The following is a 20,573-nucleotide window of genomic DNA, read 5'->3' as shown; positions in this document are numbered from 1 at the left end:
GAGCTTCCGGGGTCCGTGAACGGGGACCACTGATGAACGGGTGGTGCAGGAGCTGTAGGAAGTAACTTTCAGTGAGTCCCTGCCACAGAAAGTTAGTATTAATATCTTAATGTTAGTATTTTAGTAAATCTCCAACATCATCTTGTTTTACCAGCTCATGTTTCAATGGCGTCTCTGTCAGCTGGAAACCTTCACAAGCCTTGGCCTTCGCTCCTCTTGCAGTGACTCAGTGGGCAGCTGGTGCCCCGAGCTGTCTCTGACTCCGTCTCCCACTGCCTTGCTGACCCCGTCCGTGCTGTGAGGGGCAGCATGGGGGTCCGTGACTCAGGCTCTCCACACCGGCGGCAGGCCCTGCAGTGGTGGTCGCATCCACCACTCTTAATCTCAGCGAGAGGCTCAGGCTGCAGGAGGATGCGTGGCTCTTTCCCCAGCTCTGAGTGTCAGGATCCATCTTGCCTTGCGCTGCTGCTGCTTTTCCTCCTGGGAGTGGGCGCCTGTCCTTCTTCCCAGGCCAGGTTGTAAAGCTGCCCGTGTGTGCACATGAGAGCCGGGTGCCCGCCGTGGTGGTCCTTGTGGTTCCTCAGTCCACCTGGGGACCCACTGGTTTCAGTGTGAGTGCTTAGTCCTGGTTTTACCATGTTCTTGGCCTGCGACAAACCAATCCCATCTTTAGAGCCTCTGTGGGTTCTTTCTTCCAGCTGATTTCTGTGGAGCAGCCTCGTGTTCTGTAACAGGCCAGTCAGTAGAGTTCCTCTTGATGTCAGTGGCGTCACACAGTCACCAGGTATGCCTCCCTTTCCTCCTGTGGAAGAGCTCGGTTTGCTCAGGAACATGATGGACATTGCTGGCCTGGGCAGAGGGCGTGACCTTGATGGAGACCACCTCTCCTCTCCATCTAGTCATCCTGAGGGGGTGCAGGGAAAGTCTGCATCGCCCTCCACACCCGAGACCACCTCTTCTCTCCGTCTCGTCATCCTGAGGGGGTGCAGGGGGGAGTCCGCATCGCCCTCCACACCCGAGACCACCTCTTCTCTCCGTCTCGTCATCCTGAGGGGGTGCAGGGGGGAGTCCGCATCGCCCTCCACACCCGAGACCACCTCTTCTCTCCGTCTCGTCATCCTGAGGGGGTGCAGGGGGGAGTCCGCATCGCCCTCCACACCCGAGACCACCTCTTCTCTCCGTCTCGTCATCCTGAGGGGTGCAGGAGGGAGTCCGCATCGCCCTCCACACCCCTCCTCGGGTGTCGTCATGTGAGCAGAGAGTGCACAGCATCCTTGAATGTGGGGAGCGGCGCCTGCTTGGACCTTCCTGCAGCGTGGTGGAATCTGAGTTGGCCTGGTCCTTGAGAGAACTCCTCTGTGGGTGGTACACAGACTACGGACCACATAGCCTGGGCACCAGAGAGAAGTTGCTGGCGTCAGCAGCCCCTTCTGTGGCTGCGGCCTCCGTGCGCCGAGCACCTGGACACCTGTCTGTGCCGGGAACGACTCGATTTAAATGACAGAAAGCGACACCAAATGGGAGAATGGACACTGGCGGTGCTTGTCTGTCATCTGTTTCTTATTTGTTTCTGTTCTGTGAGAATTGCCCAGTGGTGTCATGCTGAACCTGCCTCTCTGTGTAGGTGGCCTTTCTTCAGTGAGTATTTGTGAAAGAGCGTTGGGAGGTAGTGAGAGTCGTTGCATCTTTTTCTGGCACTTCCTTGGTGGGACCAGCCACTTACATGCACCCTGAAAGTCAAGATGCTCGTCCCGTGTTCCCCCTCGGCGGTTTTCAGTAAGCGAGCACGTAGTTGAACATTTCTCACCTGAACAAGTCTCCTGTGTCATGAGATGGGGCAGTTATAACATTGCCAAACACATTTTTCTCTACTAGGAGATCTCAAGCAAGGGATGGAGCCTGGCGGTTGTCTCGTGGTGTCCGCAGGGCTTGGTTCTTGGGTGTCTCGTGGTGCCTGCAGGGTTCTGTTCTTGGGTGTGTTGAGTGCCGTGGGGTGAATGGAGGGGAGGCTTGGCCTTTTGAGAGGCTTCTGTATTGAGCACTCGGGAGCCGGTGTGGGGGTCGTCTGGGGCTGACATCGGCAGGGAGGTTGCTGCCACCGACCAGCATCATGGAAACCTTTCCCAGCACAGCAGTCGCCGTGATGAAAGCTCCCTTTTGCTCTTGGGTCCTGCCGTGGAGGAGCCAGGCCAGGTGGGTGCAGGTCAGGGGAGGGTGCTGAGCTCACCTGGGCGTCCTGGGCTTCAGTCGGTCATTTGTCAAATGTGTGCGGTGACTCTGAGCTGCCTGGAAGGCCCTGTGGTCGCTGCTGGGCTGTTTCCATCAGCAGGAGGTGTGTGGAGTGTGCTCCAGGCCTCTGGTCTTCTCTTTGCTCGGTTGGGGGAATTTGCCTCAAGGCCCCGGGTGTCATCTTGCAGGAGCCGTTTGCCATCTTTGCCCTGGATAACGGCAGGAGGGCTCAGGATCCTGTAGGACCCTAACTGGGCCCAGGGTGTGGCTGGGGAAGGTACCGGGCACGCCTCTCTCCCCTTCTGGACTGCACTGTGGCTCACAGCTCCTTCCAGAAACATCTCCTCATCTCAGAGCTGCCACATAGTTGGGCACAGGCCCACACTAAAGTGCACGCTGGCCACCCCTGGACACGGGTTTCCCTCGCCTGAATCCTGAAAAGAAGCAGCTCCACCCCAGATCCAGGGCATGGAGGGGCGTGGGGAAGAATGAAAAGAGCATTTTACTGAGTCTGATCCTTTTCCAGTTGAACAGCAGCGTGTCTTCTTCCTGCCATCCCTGAGATTCTTCCTCAGTGAGAGCTCTGAAGCCGGACGGTTTGCGTTCTCGTTACTGGATGGTCTTGGCCTGGCTCTTCCTGAAGGGGCCAGGCCCCCAGCCTCTCTGAGCTTCCATCCTGCAGCTGGGGTTTGAGGTGGGCTGGGCCCCCCGTGTTTGGTTTTTGTTTTCTTCTGAGATAACCATAGATGACATGAGATGTAAGAAAGAACACGGAGCAGTCCCTTGTACACATTGCCAAGCTTCCCCAGTGGTGGCACTTTGCACACTGAAAAGTATCACCCCTAGGGTGTATATCGGCATTGATGAAACCCTCTGGTCTTAGACACCTGTTTCACCCTTACTTGGAAGGGGTATTGAGTTCTGTACAGTTGATCACAGATGCAGAGTCCTGTGTCCCACAGTCGGGACCTTAAAACCCTTGCGTCACCACAGGGATTCCCCTGGTTGTCATTCTGTGACCACACCCCTCCCTTCCCAGGATCCTCTTTCCACCCTGGCAGCCACTAGTCTTGTTTTCTGTCTGTGGATTTATCTGCCCGTTCCAGACGTTCACGTGAAGGACAGTCTGTGGTCCTTTGTGTCTGATACGGCAGAGCTTGGTGCCGTGGAGGCGCACCCTTGCTGCGGCAGAGCTTGGTGCCGTGGAGGCGCACCCTTGCTGCGGCAGGCATGAGAGCACAGCCCTCCCTGTGGCAGGGTCGTGCGGGTCGTGTACCCATCAGCTGATGGACACCTGAGTGGTCTCTGTTTGGCCCTTTGCAGCACTGCTGTGAACACGGACCTGCGAGTGTCGTGGAGACGTGTGGGCATTTCTCGGGCGTAACTAGGTGTAGGTCGCTGCACTGCCTTTTGTTTGGAGACCAGCCCTTTGAAGATTATTGTTTCATATTCTCTCTTGGGAAAACTTCTTGGGGTTGGGGTGCTTATGCTGTGATCTGGTGTGGTTGGTCCTTTCTAGGGTAGATTGTCAGGCCAGAGCTTGGTAGTGATGTGATAATTGTGGGGGCAGCTGTGGGCTTGCTGGGGAGGAATGGGTGCCAGTGGAGAGTCTCCCAATCTGCTGTTCACATCTTGGTTGACTCCCAAGTCCCTATGCAACCCTTGTTCCCTCCAGGCGAGCACGAAGACCTCCTCTTACAGTCCCACTGCCTCTTTGTTCTGTGTGCCCTTTTTTTTAATTTTTGGAAACAGGGTCTTTCTCCTCCCCCAGAGTTGAGTGCAGTGGCTTGGTCAGGACTCACTGCGGCCTCAACCTCCTGGCTCAAGCGATCCTGCCTGCCTCTGGAGTAGCTGAAACCACAGGCATGCACCACCACACCTGACTAATTTTTGTATTTTTTATAGAAACGGGTCTCATTGTGTTGCCTAGGCTGTTCTCGAGCTCCTGGGCTGAAGTGATTGTACCACTTCAGCCTCCCAAAATGTTGGGATTACAGATGTGAGCCATGGCACCCAGCCTTTTTTTTTTTTTTTTTTTTTTTTTAAGAGCTGTGTGTTTTTATTGCTGTCTTTTCCCTTAGAGCAAGAAATTAAATTGAGAGTAAGAGAAAATGCTGCACAAAAGAAGCTCTGGGCCGGGCACAGTGGCTCACGCCTGTAATCCCAGCACTTTGGAGGCCGAGGCAGGTGGATCATGAGGTCAGGAGTTCGAGACCAGCCTGGCCAAGATGGTGAAACCCCATTTCTACTAAAAAAACAGAAACAAACAAACAAAAAAATACAAAAATTAGCTAGGCACGGCGGCGGGCACCTGTAATCCCAGCTACTCAGGAGGCCATGGCAGGAGAATCGCTTGTAACCTGGGAGACGGAGGTTGCAGTGAGCCGAGATTGTGCCACTGCACTCTAGCCTGGGCGACAGAGCAAGAATCTGTATCAAAAAAATAAAAAAAGCTCGAAAACATGTTAAGAGTGGACGGAGTATGTTGGAATTGTTGGAATCTGGTTTGATGTAGGACTTATTTTTTAAACCAATGAGTAGTGTAGTGAGCACCGTGAACAGAACTAGAAATCAGATAAACAGGGTTTTCAGATAAACGGAGCACAGCAGTTGGTTGCAAGGACAATTTCTTTTTTTGTTTTTTGTTTTGAGAGAGAGAGTCTTGTTCTGTCACCCACACTGGAGTGCAGCGGTGCAATCATGGCTCACTGCAGACTTGACCTGCTGGGCTCAAGTGATCCTCCCACCTCAGCCTCCGGAGTAGCCGTACCACAAGCACACCACCGTGCCTGACTGATTTTTGTTTTCTGTAGAGACAGGGTTTCGCCATGTTGTCCAGGCTCCCCACCTGCTTTTGAACAAGTTGTAGTTTGCAAGAAGCAGCAGCAGGTGGACATGCAGCCGCTGGGGGTAGCCAGGATGGGATGCATGGAGCTGTACTCACCAGTCTGCAAAAACCCTGCAGCTGTTGCTGCTTGGAGCCTTTGGGAGCTTTCATGGTCGAGGGAGGATTTGTGCCATGGAGGATTTATAGAGGCCCCCAGGCAATGTGGACTTGTCAGGCTGAGGAGGGATGAGTCAGGAACAGGGTAGAGGGGAGTAGGCAGCAGGGACTGGTGTGTGCCATGGCCTGAGAGGGAGCGTGGATGACCATGGCAGCTGCACACTCCAGGTTGTTTGAGAGCATCGCTCCCCTGAGTTGCCGGCTAAGGTTGCGTTGAGCATCCCCGGCCTTTCCCCAGTGTAAGCAGTGGTGTGAGGTCTGCTGCTCTGGGCGCCGCCACTGTGCTCAGAAGGAGGGGCTCCCGGTACTGCTGGGCCAGCGCTGGCCCCTGTGGCAGGAAATCCGCTGGCCCCTGCGGCAGGAATCTGGAGCGGCGCTCCACCCACCCCTGAGAGAACGCTGAACTCCCACGTGGAGCAGACACTTGTGTTTCAATGGGAGACACGAAGGGGGACATATGGACTGTCCCCCTGAGGTGTCTGCTCTTCCTCACCGATGGGTGCAGGGTGGAGAGTTGAGGCTGTGAGTATCTGGTGAGTCTCGGGGTGGCATCTTGGAGTCTCTCATAGAGGAGAGGGCATCCTAGCAGAAGGAGCCATGGCTGGGCATCCAGCCTGCACACTGGCAAAGCTCCAGGCCAGGGGCTGGCAAACCTAATCCAGCCTGTGGTCTATCTTTGTACAACCAGATTGCGAAGGATGGTCTTCACATTGTTAAAGGGTTGTTCACAGCAGCAACAGGATGATGTGACAGAGGCCGTAAGTGGCTTGCAAAGCCTAAAGTGTGTGTCATCTGGACCCTTCCAGAAAGCCTTTGCTGACCCCTGCCCTGGGTGCCCCTGGAAGTGGGACTTGGTGTACCCATAGCACACATTCAAGAGAGCTGCTTTGTTAGGGCCAAGTCATGGATGGTGTCCAGTTGACTGTGCTGCACCTCTGTCTAGACATGTCTCAGCACCCTCATGACAGATACAGGAAACAGCTCGGGTTAGCAAGGCAAGATGGCAGCCTTTTCAACAAGAGTCTGCTGATTGCAGCGAGTGGAAACCAGCTGATCATGAAAACTGGGTTTCTCACAGCGAGACACCACCTCACACCAGTCAGCAGGGCTGTTACGAAAAGGTTAAAAAATAACAGATGCTGGCGAGTCTGTGGATTAAAGGGAGCCCTTATACACTGTTGGTGGGAGTGTAAATTAGTTCAACCCTGTGGAAAGCAATATGGCGATTCCTCAAAGAGCTAAAACCAGAACTACCATTTGACCCAGGAGTCTCATTACTGGGTATATACCCAGAGGAATAGAAACCATTCTACCATAAAGACACATGTGGGCGAATGTCCATTGCAGCACCATTCACAGAAGAAGGCATGGAATCCACATGAGTATCGATTAGTGACAGATTGGATGAAGAAAATGTGGTGCATATACACCATGGAATACTATGCAGCCATGAAAAAGAATGAGATCATGTCTTTTTTTTTTTTTTTTTTTTGAGATGGAGTCTCACTTTGTCACACAGGCTGGAGTGCAGTGGCACCGTTTTAGCTCACTGCAACCTCCACCTCCCAGGTTCAAGTGATCAGATCATGTCTTTTGTGGAACATGGATAGAGCCTGGAGGCCATTATCCTTAACAAACTAATACAGGGACAGAAAACCAAATACTGCATGTTGTCACTTATGAGTGGGAACTAAATGATGAGAACACATGGACACAGAAAGGGACCAACAGACACTGGGGTCTGCTTGAGGGTGGGGGATGGGAGGAGGGAGAGGAACAGAAAAAATAACTATTGGGTACTGGGCTTAACACCTGGGTGATGAAATAGTCTGTTCAACAAACCCTGATGACACAAGTTTACCTACGTAACAAACCTGCACCCCGAACCTAAAACAAAGTTAAAAAAAACGTTAGGTTTCTGCGGAGAGACCACCTGCGCCTGTTTCTTGTTTCCACGGACACTGCCCAGGAAGAATTGTGGTGAAAGGCCCCCTACTGGGCTTACTGCTCTTCCCTTTCTTGAGTGAACATACCTACTTTTCAATTATTAAGGCATACACAAGACATAAGAGCTTGGAAATATTTTGAAAGCGAGTTTCAGAAAATCTTGGAGCCATTTCTTGTGCAGAGTGTCTCAGCAGCACGGTAAGGCTACGCCCTGTGGGACCAAGCACAGGCCTCTCATCTGGGAGGCTCCCCTGCACCCTGGTTGGGCTCAGTAGCTCTCACTCTTGTGTGGCCAAGGATGTCTGTGTTCTGTGCTTTGCAGCCAGTGACTTGGCCTCATGCTCTTTAACGTGAGAGCTCTGCCTCTGCTGATGGAAACGTCAGGAGGTGATGACACAAGGGTTTAGACTACGTGATAAGATGGCCTGGGATTGAAAGTATGTGTCTTGTCAAACAGAATCTGAGGTTTTCTACAAAAACCAGCTCTGGAACTTCCCCTTTCTCCAGGCTTTTCAGCCATTTTAAGAATTCAGCTTTCTGACCAGCCAACAAAATAGTCATCACTGGACAGGGTTGTTGAAAGAATTGAGTTAATCATCTAGTAAAAAGGAAAGCAAACATGGTCTGTCATAAGGGAAGGAGAGTCTTGTCACTTTTGAGGCCATTTTATTAAATCTTGATTATTTTGGCTTCCAGACTTGTTACCTATAAAACAGAATTCATAGCATCCTCCAGAAAGCTTGGGAAGCATCTTAGAATGTGATTTCCACGCCAAAATTTGAAAATTAACATAGTGTTGTTCATTTGGCGTCGTAAGAAATGATCTCACAGGTATTCAGCATTCGATGAGGCTTTTCCCTGGCCCGTCTGCGTGCCAGGCTGTTGGAACATCTGCAGTGGGATCAGGTTGGCCGTGGTGCTGAGCAAGCTTCCACTTGGAGCTGAGATGAGATTGTGTGATTCTGAGTAGTGTTTACAGTCTGACAGGGAACAGTGTGTGATAGGGCAAGCTTGTCCAGCCCGTGGCCCACAGCGGCTTTGAATGTGGCCCAACACAAATTTGTAAATGTTATGAGATTTTTTCTAAGCTTATCAGCTGTTGTTAGCATTGGTGTATTTTGTGTGTGGCCCAAGCCACCACTTCTTCCAGTGTGGCCCAGGGAGGTCAAAAGATTGGACACCCCTGCTTTAGGGTCTGACTGCTGTGCTCAGTGCTGTTTTGAGGGTGAATAGGTTAAGAAAAATACATGGAAAGGCTCCACTCCGTTTGGAGTTAAATCTGTGTTTAAGTAGCATCTCATACAACTTTCCATATTTCAGCTTGTTCTTAATGTGAGTAGGATGCGTTTCAGTTACCTATTGCGGTGTAAGACAACCGTCCCAATACATGGTGTCTTAAGATTCTTGTGTTGCCTGGTGGTTTTCTGCTGGTCATACCTGGGATCACTCATGAGGCTGCAGCAGGCTGATGGGGCTGAATCCATCCTGGGATCACTCATGAGGCTGCAGTAGGCTGATGGGGCTGAATCCATCCTGGGATCACTCATGAGGCTACAGCAGGCTGATGGGGCTGAATCCATCCTGGGATCACTCATGAGGCTGTAGTAGGCTGATGGGGCTGAATCCATCTCATACTTTAGTCTGTGTGGGTCCCACGTGTTGCCTGAGGGCACAGGTGGAAGCGGCAGGGTCCTCCTGGGCCCAGCAAGTCTGGGGTACACCCAGGCTCCAGGGCTGGAAAGAAAGGCTCCATGTCTTTTTTTTCTTCCTTTTCTTTTGCGTGGCCTTCCATTGAATGAGTGTGTGTGTGTGTGTGCTTTAAATCAGTGTGTCACTTGGTCGGCTGGGCAGGAATGCAGTGGCACAATGATAGCTCACCACACCCTCCAACTCCTGGGCTCAAGCTGTCCTCCTGCCTCAGGCTCCTGAGTTGCTGGGACTACAGGCATGTATGCCATCATACCTGGGTAATTTTTTATTTTTTTTCGTAGAGACAGGGTTTTGCCATGATGGCCAGGCTGGTCTCGAACTTTTTGCCTCAGTCAGCCCTCCTCGCTGCAGCCTCCTGAGGTGCTGGGCTCCAGGCATGAGCCACCGCGTAGGGCCAGCGCTCCCTTCCTGACTGGATCCACAGAGAGTGTGTGTGTTTCACAGGGGCCTGGGCCACATACACGGAAAGCAGCATGTGGTGCTTGGTGGACATCAAGTGAGTGAGGCTTGGCACACAGAGTGCATTTGAATTTGACAGAATGCAAAGAAAGTTTTGGTGGTTTCTCCTAGATTCTGGACTCAGAATTGTGAACTAAGTAAGTTTTTTTTCCCCCTTTAGAGGTTTCAAAACTTTGCAAGACGGAATCTTTTTTTTTTTTAAGTTTATTATTATTATACTTTTAGGGTACATGTGCACAACGTGCAGGTTTGTTACATATGTATACATGTGCCATGTTGGTGTGTTGCACCCATTAACTCGTCATTTAGCATTAGGTATATCTCCTAATGCAAGACTGAATCTTAATCCTTGGCTGGCATTTAAGCATAAATAACAAATTCGCATGCACCGTCAAATACAGGGTGAATTTAGAGACTGCTTCAGAAGGTAGAGTGAAAGAAAAAACTTGAAAACTTACCTATTTCTGATCAGAATTCTTTTATCTGGAAACATCGTATATTTTTTATAAACAGGGATAGGCGTGTTCCCAGCTGTTTGAAATGCTTGTTCCCTGGTGCCGTAAAGAAATAGCACTTGAACGTAAATTTAATTTCCTCAGCAAGGCCATTTTTATACTTTCTGCAGAAAGGGTACACTCACCAGCAGTTTTGCCATGAGAGTACACCGAACAAAGGAGACCAGGGTCATTTACAACCTGACGCTGTGTCCGGTTTTTTAATACCTACTGCTGTGTCCGGTTTCCATTGGCTGGAATGGATCCTCACATTCTGTATGTCCCGACTGGCTAGCAACTTAGAACTTTTTCAGAGAGGCAAAGGCAGAGGAGAACAAAGGAAGGAGGAAGTAATTTGTGGAATGCTGAGAAAGGTAAAAACACCTTCAAATAAGGAAGAGGAACAGGCTGTGACCTAATGCTTGCTTGGACCAGTATAAGCATGCCAGGGCAGATATTTAGGCTAAATTGTGGGAGCTAAGAACATAAAGTACATTGATTTCTTTATTATGGCTAGCAGATATTTAAGAATGTTAGTACGGGTCTTTGAATAAATTTTGCTTTTAAGAGAAGTTACTATTTATTTTTAATTAGGTGGGGAGGAAAGTCTTTGAAGAGGAACCTCTACTTTTTACACAGCTGAGATGTGTGCTCCGCCCAGTATCTCTGGTGCTGGACACATGGGTTCAGTCATGTGGGATTGAGTATTGTCCCTTCCAGCTTCAGTGCTGTTCACTTCATTCTGTAGCTGTGCAATTTAGGTTTGAGTCTAAATGGAACTTTCGTACACTCTCTCCAGCTCAGATTTTGGTTCTGCTTCCAGTCAGCAAGGACTGCTGGCTGTGCGAGGTGTCGTGAGGTTTCACTCAGGCAGACAGAAGAGCACTCTTCATCCCTCGCAGTGGGAGCTGCTTACGCTGGGATCCCGAAAAGCATATGTGCCGTTCAGTTTGTCCAGTGGTTGTTTCAGAAGGGGAAGAAGAAGGGAGTTGGTATTTCAAAAGAATAAAACAAAAATTCCCTAATCCACTCACATTTGTTAACCCACATGTCAGATTGGGCAAATAATTGTATCTCGTGTTGAAACTTGCATCTTTTACAAAACTTTCAGTGCACTTAATGAAACGTATCTGAGGAGCACTTGAGGGTTAGTCTTGCCCCTTCCCATAAATTCAGGGTCCTCCTGCCTGGAGCCACTCTCACAAGCCCCTGGCCGCCCATCCAGGGTGTTGCAAGGCTGTGCCAGCTCACACCCCATTGCTGCCCCGTCTGACCTTTACTGTCCCTCTGACAGGCATGCCGTTTTGAAGGTCTTATCTAGAGTGAGGATTTTTTTTGTTTGTTTTGTTTTTAAATGTTTAGGGTTAATTTTCCCAAGCTTAAATCTTTTTACGTTGTACTTCTCCCTGAGTCCTTAGAGACATTTATCTTTGTAACTTGTGATCCTTGAGCTTGAAAGTGATATTTCTGGGTGCTGATCTTCTACTGATTGGTGTTTCAGCAGGAGTGGAAGGTCTGCCTGAGCCTGTGTCCTTTGCCGGCAGTCCTGCTGCCCTCAGAGCGGTGTTCTCCCAGCAGGGTGGGCCTCAGTGCTGCCTGCAGAGCCTTCTGGTGATGCGGATGTTTCTCCGCTGATTCTGTAGCATCATAACCAAAGAAGAAAACACTTGTTAATGGCTTGGGATATGTAAGTATGGAACATAAACAGGTGAACTGGCACAAACCCTAAGTTTCAAAGTTGAATGATGATGAAGACAGTCACCTGGCCTGAATGAGGCGGCTCATGCTCAGTGGTCCGTGCTGGCCCCCAGAGAAGTGCACAGCTGGAATGTCTCCCTGCAGCCCCCCGGCGCTGTGATGGTTCTGTGTGTGCTGAGGCCAAGGAAGGCCTGTCACCCCGTTTCCTGCTGCTTGGGGCAGGCCCTCTGCAGGAGGAAGAAGGGGGATGTGCTGCTGGGGTTTCCTAAGGGGAGCGCAGAGGTGGTGGTTTAGGGTAACTGAGCAGGGTTTCAGACTTACAGGAAGAAGTGGGGGCCTAGCCAGGGTGTCTGTAATTGGGTTAACAGGTTTCCACAATGAGAGTAGGAGGTGCCATTGCAGCAGGGGCGGGGGTGGGCTGATCCTGGAGCCCAGGGCTGCCCAGGTTTGGAGTCATTCACTGTGTGAGTTGGATCGGATCCATCTGGATGTGAGAGATGAGGAGCCTCTCACCCGATGCGGAGCAGCGGCCGAGTCCCTACACAGGCTCGGTGCAGGGGCAAGAGACCGTGGATTCTGTTGAGGTTTGCAGGTCTTAACCACAGGCAGAGAGGCTTCATGCAGAGAAGCTGTGACTGACCCGGTATTTTACTACTTGGATCTTGGAGGCTTAACAGGAGTTTTTAGTGAATCGAAATCTTTTCTTCTCCTCCTCCTCTCCATAGCCCCATGACAGACACACACACCTGGAGTTTTGAAAGGGAGTCCACTTATGACAGATGAAGCTGCCTAGTGTTGACCGTTGACATGCTAGGTTCCGAACATACCATGAATTTCATCTCAGGTGCACCGGCTTCTAGAATGCTGTCATTCCCGACTTCATGCTTTGGTGCCGTTTTAGTGGTGAAGTTGAATATTGAAACCACTGACATTGGCTAATGCACATAACAATAATAGATCCATGGTTTTTTAATCTTTTAAATTTTGTAGGATTTGTGGTATATAGTTTCTCAGAATTTTGCTATGTGTAATTTAATGTCATTCGTTATAAATGTTTATCAAGTGATGAAGATGGATAAGTTGGGCATGGTGATGTTCACCTGTAGTCCCAGCTACTTGGGAGACCAATTCGAGAGGATTGCCTGAACCCAGGAGTTTCAGGCCAGCCTTGGCAACATAGTGAAGCCCCATCCCTAATAAAAAATAAGATAACATAGCCATAAAAATGAACGAGATCATGTCTTTGTGGGAACGTGGATGGAGCTGGAGGCTATTAGCCTTGGCAAACTAACTCAGGAATAGAAAACCAAATACTACATGTTCTGACTTAGAAGTGGGATCTAAATGATAAGAACTTAAAAACACAGGGAAGGAAACACCAGACACGGGGGTCTACTTGAGGGGAGAGGGTGGGAGGAGGGAGAGGAGCAGAAAAGATAACTGTTGGGTACTGGGCTTAGTACCTGGGTGATAGAATAACACATAGAACCCCCTCCCCCCGACATGTGTTTACTTATGTAGCAAACCCTCACATGTGCCCCCGAACCTAAAAGTTAAAAAACATATAAACTATGTGATGCTGATTTTGGCATCCATGGCACTCTCTGTTCTTAGGGTTTTGTAGCTTTTACACAAGAATTGAATAAAAACTATCTTATCTTTCTGCATCACATAGAATGTAGCGTGGACTAAAATGCAAACATCTTCTGCTGGCTGTTGAGACTTAGATATGAAGACCGTTGAAAGTGCCTCTTGTACAGTTACCCAGTTCCTGCTTCAGTGTGGAGAGGCAGAGAGGCTGACAGCCGGCTACCTTCATGGTAAAAGAGGCTGAAACGAGAAGCTCTGTGCCATTAATAACAGTTTTGGCCAGCAGCCAAGGCTCGGAGTGCAGGATTAGCCTGAACAATCAAGACTGCAGGGCCAGAACAAGGAGGTGGGTACGGTGAGGTCACAGTGCCGCCATCTGCGTCCCGAAGCAGTGGGGGCCGAGGGGCTGCAGCAGACGTGTGCGCTGCTCCTTGGCGCAGGCTGGAAGGTCTTCCTGCTCCTCTGCTGGGGCTGGCTCCAGGAGCTGGCCGCAGTTCCCTGGGAGTCTGCTTTTAAAGGGCTGTACGTGCGATTGAGTTGTATGGGAAATGGCTGCTCTGGGATTTTCTGGAGTCTTTACTAAAAATAAAGAAGCATACTCAAGCAGTTTGCGTCTAGCATTTGTTCTTTGGAGGCACCATTCATGTTAAAGATGGTGTGTGTGGGACAGATCGCACTTCCGTGATCTTGTTTCAGATTGATTTTTTTTTTTTCCAGAATCAGTCTTTTAGATGAGGACAGTGACAATGATGTTTTACATATTTTGGAATATTAAAATTTGAAGCAGAGAAAGGCTTTGCTCTGTCAATGTTTAATACTGACGATTTAGACATATATAAGAAATGTATAGCCTTGTCTTTACAAAAAATAGAAAATTAGCCAGGTGTGGTGGTGCATGCCTGTGGTCCCAGCTGCTCTGGAGGCTGAAGTGGGAGGATCACTTGAGCCCAGGAGGTCGAGGCTGCAGTGAGCCATGATCGCACCACTGTGCTCCAGCCTGGGCAGCACAGGGAGACCCTATTCTAAAAAAAAAAAAAAAAAAAAAAAACCCTATAGGCAAAAAACAAACTAACTAAAATGTAAGTGAGACGTGGGTTTTAGCGGCACAGGGGAAGTGGTTTGCATGTGGGGTTATCTAGGGCTGGGTGCGGATGTCCCGTCCTCAGCACACAGGGCCAGCGAGGGGGAGCTTTTGGGTTGTCACTGAAATGAGCTGCAGGCAGCATCCTGGGTACACAGTTGAAATCTTAGTCATTTTATTTATTTATTAAGTATTATTTTTAAAATTCTTGTGAGTACATGGATGAATGTATTTGTGGGGTCCATGAGATGTTTTCATATAGGCATGCAATGCATAGTGATGATATCATGGAAAACGGGGTATCCATCTTCTCAACTAGTTATTCTTTGTGTTGTAAACAATCCAGTTACTAACCCAACCTGAAAATTGAGTACCAGTAACATAGGCAGTTATCCACGTGGCTCTTTGAGACGTGGTCGCTAAGCTGTGCATGTTTACAAACGTGGAACCTGTTGTGTAGATGACGTTCACTCCCGTGAACGTGCAGTTGTGATGTGGCCGACAGTAGGGAAGGAACACGCCTGTGTGCTCTACGTCTTCTGCAAGCCGGCACAGCTCCATGCGGGACCAGTGCTGATGCCAGAGTGAGGTGTGGGGGCTGTGGCCTGTGTCTGCCCGCTCGTGATGGCGTTCTGGCAAAGCCACATGGGTGGGTGCAGCATCTCCAGCAACCCTGGTTGTTAACTGTCACAGCTTGACCTGTGTCCTTGGGTCAAAAGTTGCATCTGGTGCCTCACTCAGTTCCTCCGTTGTTCAAAGCAGTGAGAGGGTTCAGTCTTTGGAAAGGAAACATTTACCAGCTATTTGAAAAGATTGATTTCAGAAATTGAGCATCATAACTAAATCTGCTTGTTTTGAAAGGATTTACTACTTTTCATTACTTTCATCCCAGTGTTCGATAAAAATAGGAAAAGAAAGGAAAGGTGTCCCCAGAAAGGGGCTTCCAGTACCTTCAGCAGCGTTGTCCTGTGGCCATGGATTGGCTTGCCGAGGAGCAGTGGTTCTTCCCAGACTCCTCCCTCAGGGCCCTTCCTCATGGGCAGCTGCTGTTTGTCCCTGGACCATGTGAGTGGAGTCCGAAGCGTTGGCTGTGACAGGTTGCAGCATGTGGCCTTCCTCGTTAGGGCTGAGTCGCGTTATGCTGTGTGTAGACGCATTCTGCTTCTCTGTCGTCTGCCAGGGGACACTTGGGTTCGCTGTTGGGAACCATGCTGTGTGAACTGTGAACGTCGAAGTATAACTGTCTTCTGGGGGCCCTGCTTTCAGTTCTTTTGTGTATCTACCCAGAAGTGGAGCTGCTGGATCATATGCTTAGTCCTTTTGTAATTTGTTGAGGCATCATCACACTGTTTTTTTTTTGGCAGTTGCACCATTATACGTTCCCACCAGCAGTGCACAAGGATTCCTGTTTCTCCACAAGCTCACCTGCCCCCTGGTTCCCTGTGAGGTGCTGGAGACTGGCAGCAAGTGTCCTGTACCCTGGACACGTGGTGAGCACAGTCCCCGACTGCCCTTCCTTCATGGTGTGACCTTTATCAGCAGATTTGACAGATGAGAGGTGAATCCTGGGTGTGTTGAAAGGAAGCTGACTCACCCCACCCCCAACCCCACTCGTCTTTGAAGGTGTGTTGTAGCTCTGGCCGAGCCCACCTCTGAGCAGTGCCCCTAGATGGCTCCACCTTCCTTACACTGTCCCTCCTACAGACTCATCCTCATCCCCACCACTCCCCTTTGGCTATTCTGTGGTAGATTTTTAGGATAAAAGATGTCAAGCCTGGCTGTAATAGCATTGGGACCTGCCGTGTTGACAAGGCAGCCACCAACCCCTCCAAGATGGTCACAGGTCACTTGGGAGCTGGCCCTTCCCAGCAGCAGGATGCCTGGGACTCAGAGATTACAGCCACAGGGCCTGGGAGAAGCCTCAGGCTTTTGTTATTATGCGCATTATCCTTTTGGGGTCCCCAAAATTGTACCATTACATTCTTTAGAAGCCTCAGGCTTTTGTTGTTTATTATGCGCATTATCCTTTTGGGGTCCCCAAAATTGTACCATTACATCCTTTTTTTTTTTTTTTTTTTTTTTTTTGAGATGGAGTCTTGCTGTGTCGCCCAGGCTGGAGTGCAGTGGTGCGATCTTGGCTCACTGCAAGCTCGGCCTCCTGGGTTCATATCATTCTCCTGCCTCAGCCTCCCAAGTAGCTGGGACTACAGGCGCCCGCCACTGCGCCTGGCTAATTTTTTTTTTTTTTTTTTTTTGTATTTTTAGTAGGGATGGGGTTTTACCGTGTTAGCCAGGATGGTCTTGATCTCCTGACCTCGTGATCTGCCTGCCTCGGCCTCCCAAAGCCCTGGGATTATAGGCGTGAGCCACCGCGCCTGGCCCCATTACATTCTTTATAGAGCTGACATTGGAACAAGCTGTGTCTGCCTGAAAGCACTGTTCTGAATGTGTCCAGTTGCTCCATCTGGCTTCCGGAGCCTGTGTCATTATCTAAGCGGGGTTGGCTGGCGGGTCACATCCTTCTCACCTCAGTGGATGGCTTGCCACCGAGAACTCTGCGTGTCTCTGGAACTCTCCACTTTACTCCCTTGACAGAGATGTCTCCTTTGGACTTCCCGAGAGTCTGTAATCAATTTTTAAAAACCCACAATAGTTCATTGTTTGTAACCTATAATAAATTTTATAAACAAAGATGATCAGAAATGTGAGAATTAAAAAATACTTGTGTTTTGTTAGTGAAAAGCACTAGTTCATAGTAACTAAGGTTTTCCAGATTCTTTCTTGTATTTGTTTTGAGACAAGTCTCACTCCAATGCCCAGGCTGGAGTGCAGTGGCGCTATCTCGGCTCACTGTAGCCTCAACCTCCAGGGCGGGGCTCATGTGATCCTCCCGCCTCAGCCTCCCAACGCATTTCTTGTGGTCTTGGGCGAGTCACTTAGTGTTCCTGAGCCCTGGTCTCCCGAGCTGTGCTGGGAGGAGCATCCTGTTCCTGTGGTGTTCATCTCATCGGTCACTCTGCCTTTCCATTTCGCTGAGCACAAGAGAGCACACAGACCCTTGCTGTGAACCGCCGTGGCAGGGCCTCGGCGCAGGTGCGACTGTCACGCTGCGCTCAGTAACACAAGACCTGCCCTCGACGGACGGGTGCTCATTACAAGATGAAGTTCACGTGAGCATCTTTGGCTTTTTCTTGTTTCACTTATTAATGGAAGAAACCCTTTATTTTTAAGAGACCTTCTTTTGATACTGGCAATACTGTGACATTTCAGTCTGTTTTTGAGTTGGTTGTGATACTCAGTGTCTGGGGCAGTCCCTGCTGGAAGAGAGAGCGTTCAGAGCAGAGCATGTGCTGGACACGAGGCCACGTTCACCCCTGAGGAGCACTTTGAAACGGCTTTGAGTTCTTGTCAGCCTTGATTAGGTCTTTCAGGCAAACAGTCTGGCTGATGAAAAGTTTATGGTACAAGCAGCAGAAACTCAAATCAGCTCTTGTATTTTGCCATCGTCCTCCATTTGTGTTGGAGTCGTGCACGTTCCTCTTTGGTCCTTGTGGGTCTGTGTGAGCCCTCTGCCCTCCTTCTGAGCCTCAGGGTGTGAGCCCTCCGCCCTCCCTCCGTGAGCCCTCTGCCCGCCTCCCGAGCCTCACCAGCATAGGTTCGCCTGGGCTGGGAGTGTGTTGGGAGCAACTGGGTTGAGGCTCCTTGGCCAGACTGGAGACCACAGGGCAGCTGGGCAGGAAATGTCAGCAACATTTAGACTTTTTCTGATGCTTTTAGATGAAAGCAAACATGTTCTGGTGTTTCCTTCCTGCATCTGGTGGGTCTTCAGCATGTCAATCTGTGCATTTCCTGGGACTTGGAAAGTCTGTTGCCCTCACTCCTTTGGGGGCATTTTCTTTGCCAAAGGAGCTAGAAGAACGAGCTTCCAGGCCACTCACAGCCTTTGTTTGTTTGTTTGAGACAGTGTCTCACTCTGTGTCCCAGGCTGGAGTGCAGAGGCACGATCTTGGCTCACTGCAACCTCCGCCTCCTGGGTTCAAGCGATTTATCCTGCCTCAGCCTCCCTTGTGAGTAGCTGGGATTACAGGTGCTCGCCACCTTGCCCAGCTAATTTCTGTATTTTTAGTAGAGACGTGGTTTCACCGTGTTGGCCAGGCTGGTCTTGAACTCCTGACCTCAGGTGATTCACCTGCCTTGGCCTCCCAAAGTGCTGGGATTACAAGAGTGAGCCACCGTGCCTGGCCAGCTTTTGTATTTAAAGCATGCTTTGATGACACACATCAAATCTCTTGAGTATTCCAGCCTAAAACTGCCCTCCCTGTCAAGAGCAGGTGCTGGGCATGCTGCCCTCTGCCCTCTGTGACACTTCCGCTGGTGCAGGGAGGTGGGTTGGCTCTTCACTGTGCTGGCTCTGCACTGCGCTGCCATAGTGGACCTCACTGCTGCAGTGTTGACTGTGTCAAGCACTTTTTATATTTGGAAATTTGTCTAATGTTGGTAAAATCATTTTTGAGACTTCAAAAAAGATTGACAGTGAGAAGGAAAAGGAGGCTTTTCAGATTCTAGGGTGAGATACTGTGTTTCAACATGAAGTTTTCTCTTTTTTTGGCTGAATGCAAAATTTAGTTATATATATGTAAAATTTGTGAAAATGCATGCCTTGGAATATTTGAATGGGTAAAGGTATACTTTCCGCCATCTGTGCAATGCACTATTTAGAAGCAGTGGAGAGACCTTACAGGTGGCACCTGAGGGAGTGCCAGGCATGGGGCTGTTGGGCGGGCAGCTGCCGAGAGCCCTGCAGGGCTGGGTGCTCCGGCTCCCATCAATTATTTACAGACTTGGGGCACTCAGCCAGGCTGGTTCACAAGGCTGGAATCCAGCTCCACCTTTATGTCTCCAGCTCTGCCTGCCGCCCGTCACCCTGTGGCAGACATAGCCCACGCTCCCTGTATGAGAGGCTGCAGAGCTGCCCGCTGCCCGTCACCCTGTGGCAGACATGGCCCACGCTCCCTGTATGAGAGGCTGTAGAGGCTGCTGTGTCTTGTTTCGGGTGTCTCAGGGCTGATGTGTGTTGTGTTCCCATAGTGGCCGTTGATCATGAAAAACATCATGTTCCATAAAATATGTGACCAGTTTGGGCATAGTGGCTCACGCCTGTAATCCCACCACTTTGGGAGGCCCAGGCAGGCGGATCAGCTGAGGTCAGGAGTTCAAAACCAGCCTGGCCAACATGATGAAACCCCATCTCTACTAAAAATACAAAGAAATTAGGCAAGCATGGTTGTGCATGCCTGTAATCCCAGCTACTAGGGAGGCTGAGGCAGGAGAATTGCTTGAACCCGGAAGGCGGAGGTTGCAGTGAGCCGAGATCGTACCACTGTACTCCAGCCTGGATGACACAGTGAGACTGTCTCAAAAAAAAAAAAAAAAAGTGACGAGTTCCTTCTAGTTGCCTTGGACTGGTATTCCTCTTACTGCTAGCATTTCCAGCTCTACTTTTGAGATCCTCTGGAGAAATAAATAGAAACTTTGTTTACTTTCTCTCTCTCTTTTTTTTTTTTTTGGAGTTGGAGTTGCACTCTGTCACCCAGGCTGGAGTGCAATGGCGCCATCTCGGCTCACTGCAACCTCCGCCTCCTGGGTTCAAGCAATTCTCTTGCCTCAGCCTCCTGAGTAGCTGGGATTACAGGCGTCCGCCACCATGCATGGCTAATTTTTGTATTTTTAGTAGAGACGGGGTTTCACCATATTGGCCAGGCTGGTCTTGAACTCCTGACCTCCTGATCCGCCTGCCCCGGCCTCTCAAAGTGCTGGGATTAATTACAGGCGTGAGCCACCACACCCAGCCCTACTTTCTCTTGTTATAATTTTAACTCAGTGTTAGGGTGAAGTAAATGGATCCTGTAAAGTTAATATATAAATATTCAAGGTTTAATGTTTTCCATAAACTTTTCTGAAGTATGTTTGTTTTAAAATAATTTTGTTGTAGTGACCCTCTTTGCTTAAACATGCTGTGAAGTAGAACAAGCCGTGAGAGAAAAGAGGGAAAGGACAAGATGCTGACAAAGCAGGTAGGGGCCCGGCTTGAGGGCCCATGTGGTCATCTTGAAGGAGGGCAGCAGCACATAGGAAACCCACTCAGGAATTTGCCTGGCTGAGCACAGACATTTTCAGAGGCAAGCGAGACTCGCCCAGCTGAGGCTTCAATAAACTGGTGAATTGGGTGGACAAGGGCCAGGCACAGAACACTTTGGTGCTGATGAGTGGAGCAGACAGAGCTTTTAGTCACAGTGTGTGTGAGATTTGGGTGGGCCAGGGTGAGAGGAAGTGGCCCTGACGAGGGCCTCACTCTTGGGGG

The 20,573-nt window shown here is 49.9% G+C and overlaps 1 protein-coding gene across 9 annotated transcripts in view; it reads left to right on the top strand.

Moving 5' to 3' along the window:
- The window catches only part of ANKRD11 (ankyrin repeat domain containing 11), a 215,417-nt gene that overhangs the window by 110,378 nt on the left and 84,466 nt on the right, over window positions 1-20,573 (top strand). For 3 of the 9 annotated variants that reach the window (XM_054455429.2, XM_063654588.1, XM_063654586.1), the window contains exon 3: window positions 15,577-15,702. The exons of 5 other annotated variants lie outside the window; for them this stretch is intronic. The gene's annotated coding sequence lies outside the window, so the exon portion shown is untranslated. Of the gene's footprint in view, window positions 1-15,576; window positions 15,703-17,032; window positions 17,383-20,573 lie in introns of all 9 variants that reach the window. One more of the 9 variants, XM_054455430.2, reaches the window with a different exon arrangement.

This window comes from Pongo pygmaeus, chromosome 18, assembly GCF_028885625.2.
Source record: "Pongo pygmaeus isolate AG05252 chromosome 18, NHGRI_mPonPyg2-v2.0_pri, whole genome shotgun sequence".
Classification (NCBI taxonomy): domain Eukaryota; kingdom Metazoa; phylum Chordata; class Mammalia; order Primates; family Hominidae; genus Pongo; species Pongo pygmaeus.
The sequence above is the reverse complement of the archived record's forward strand: the minus strand, read 5'-3'. Positions and strand labels throughout refer to the sequence as shown.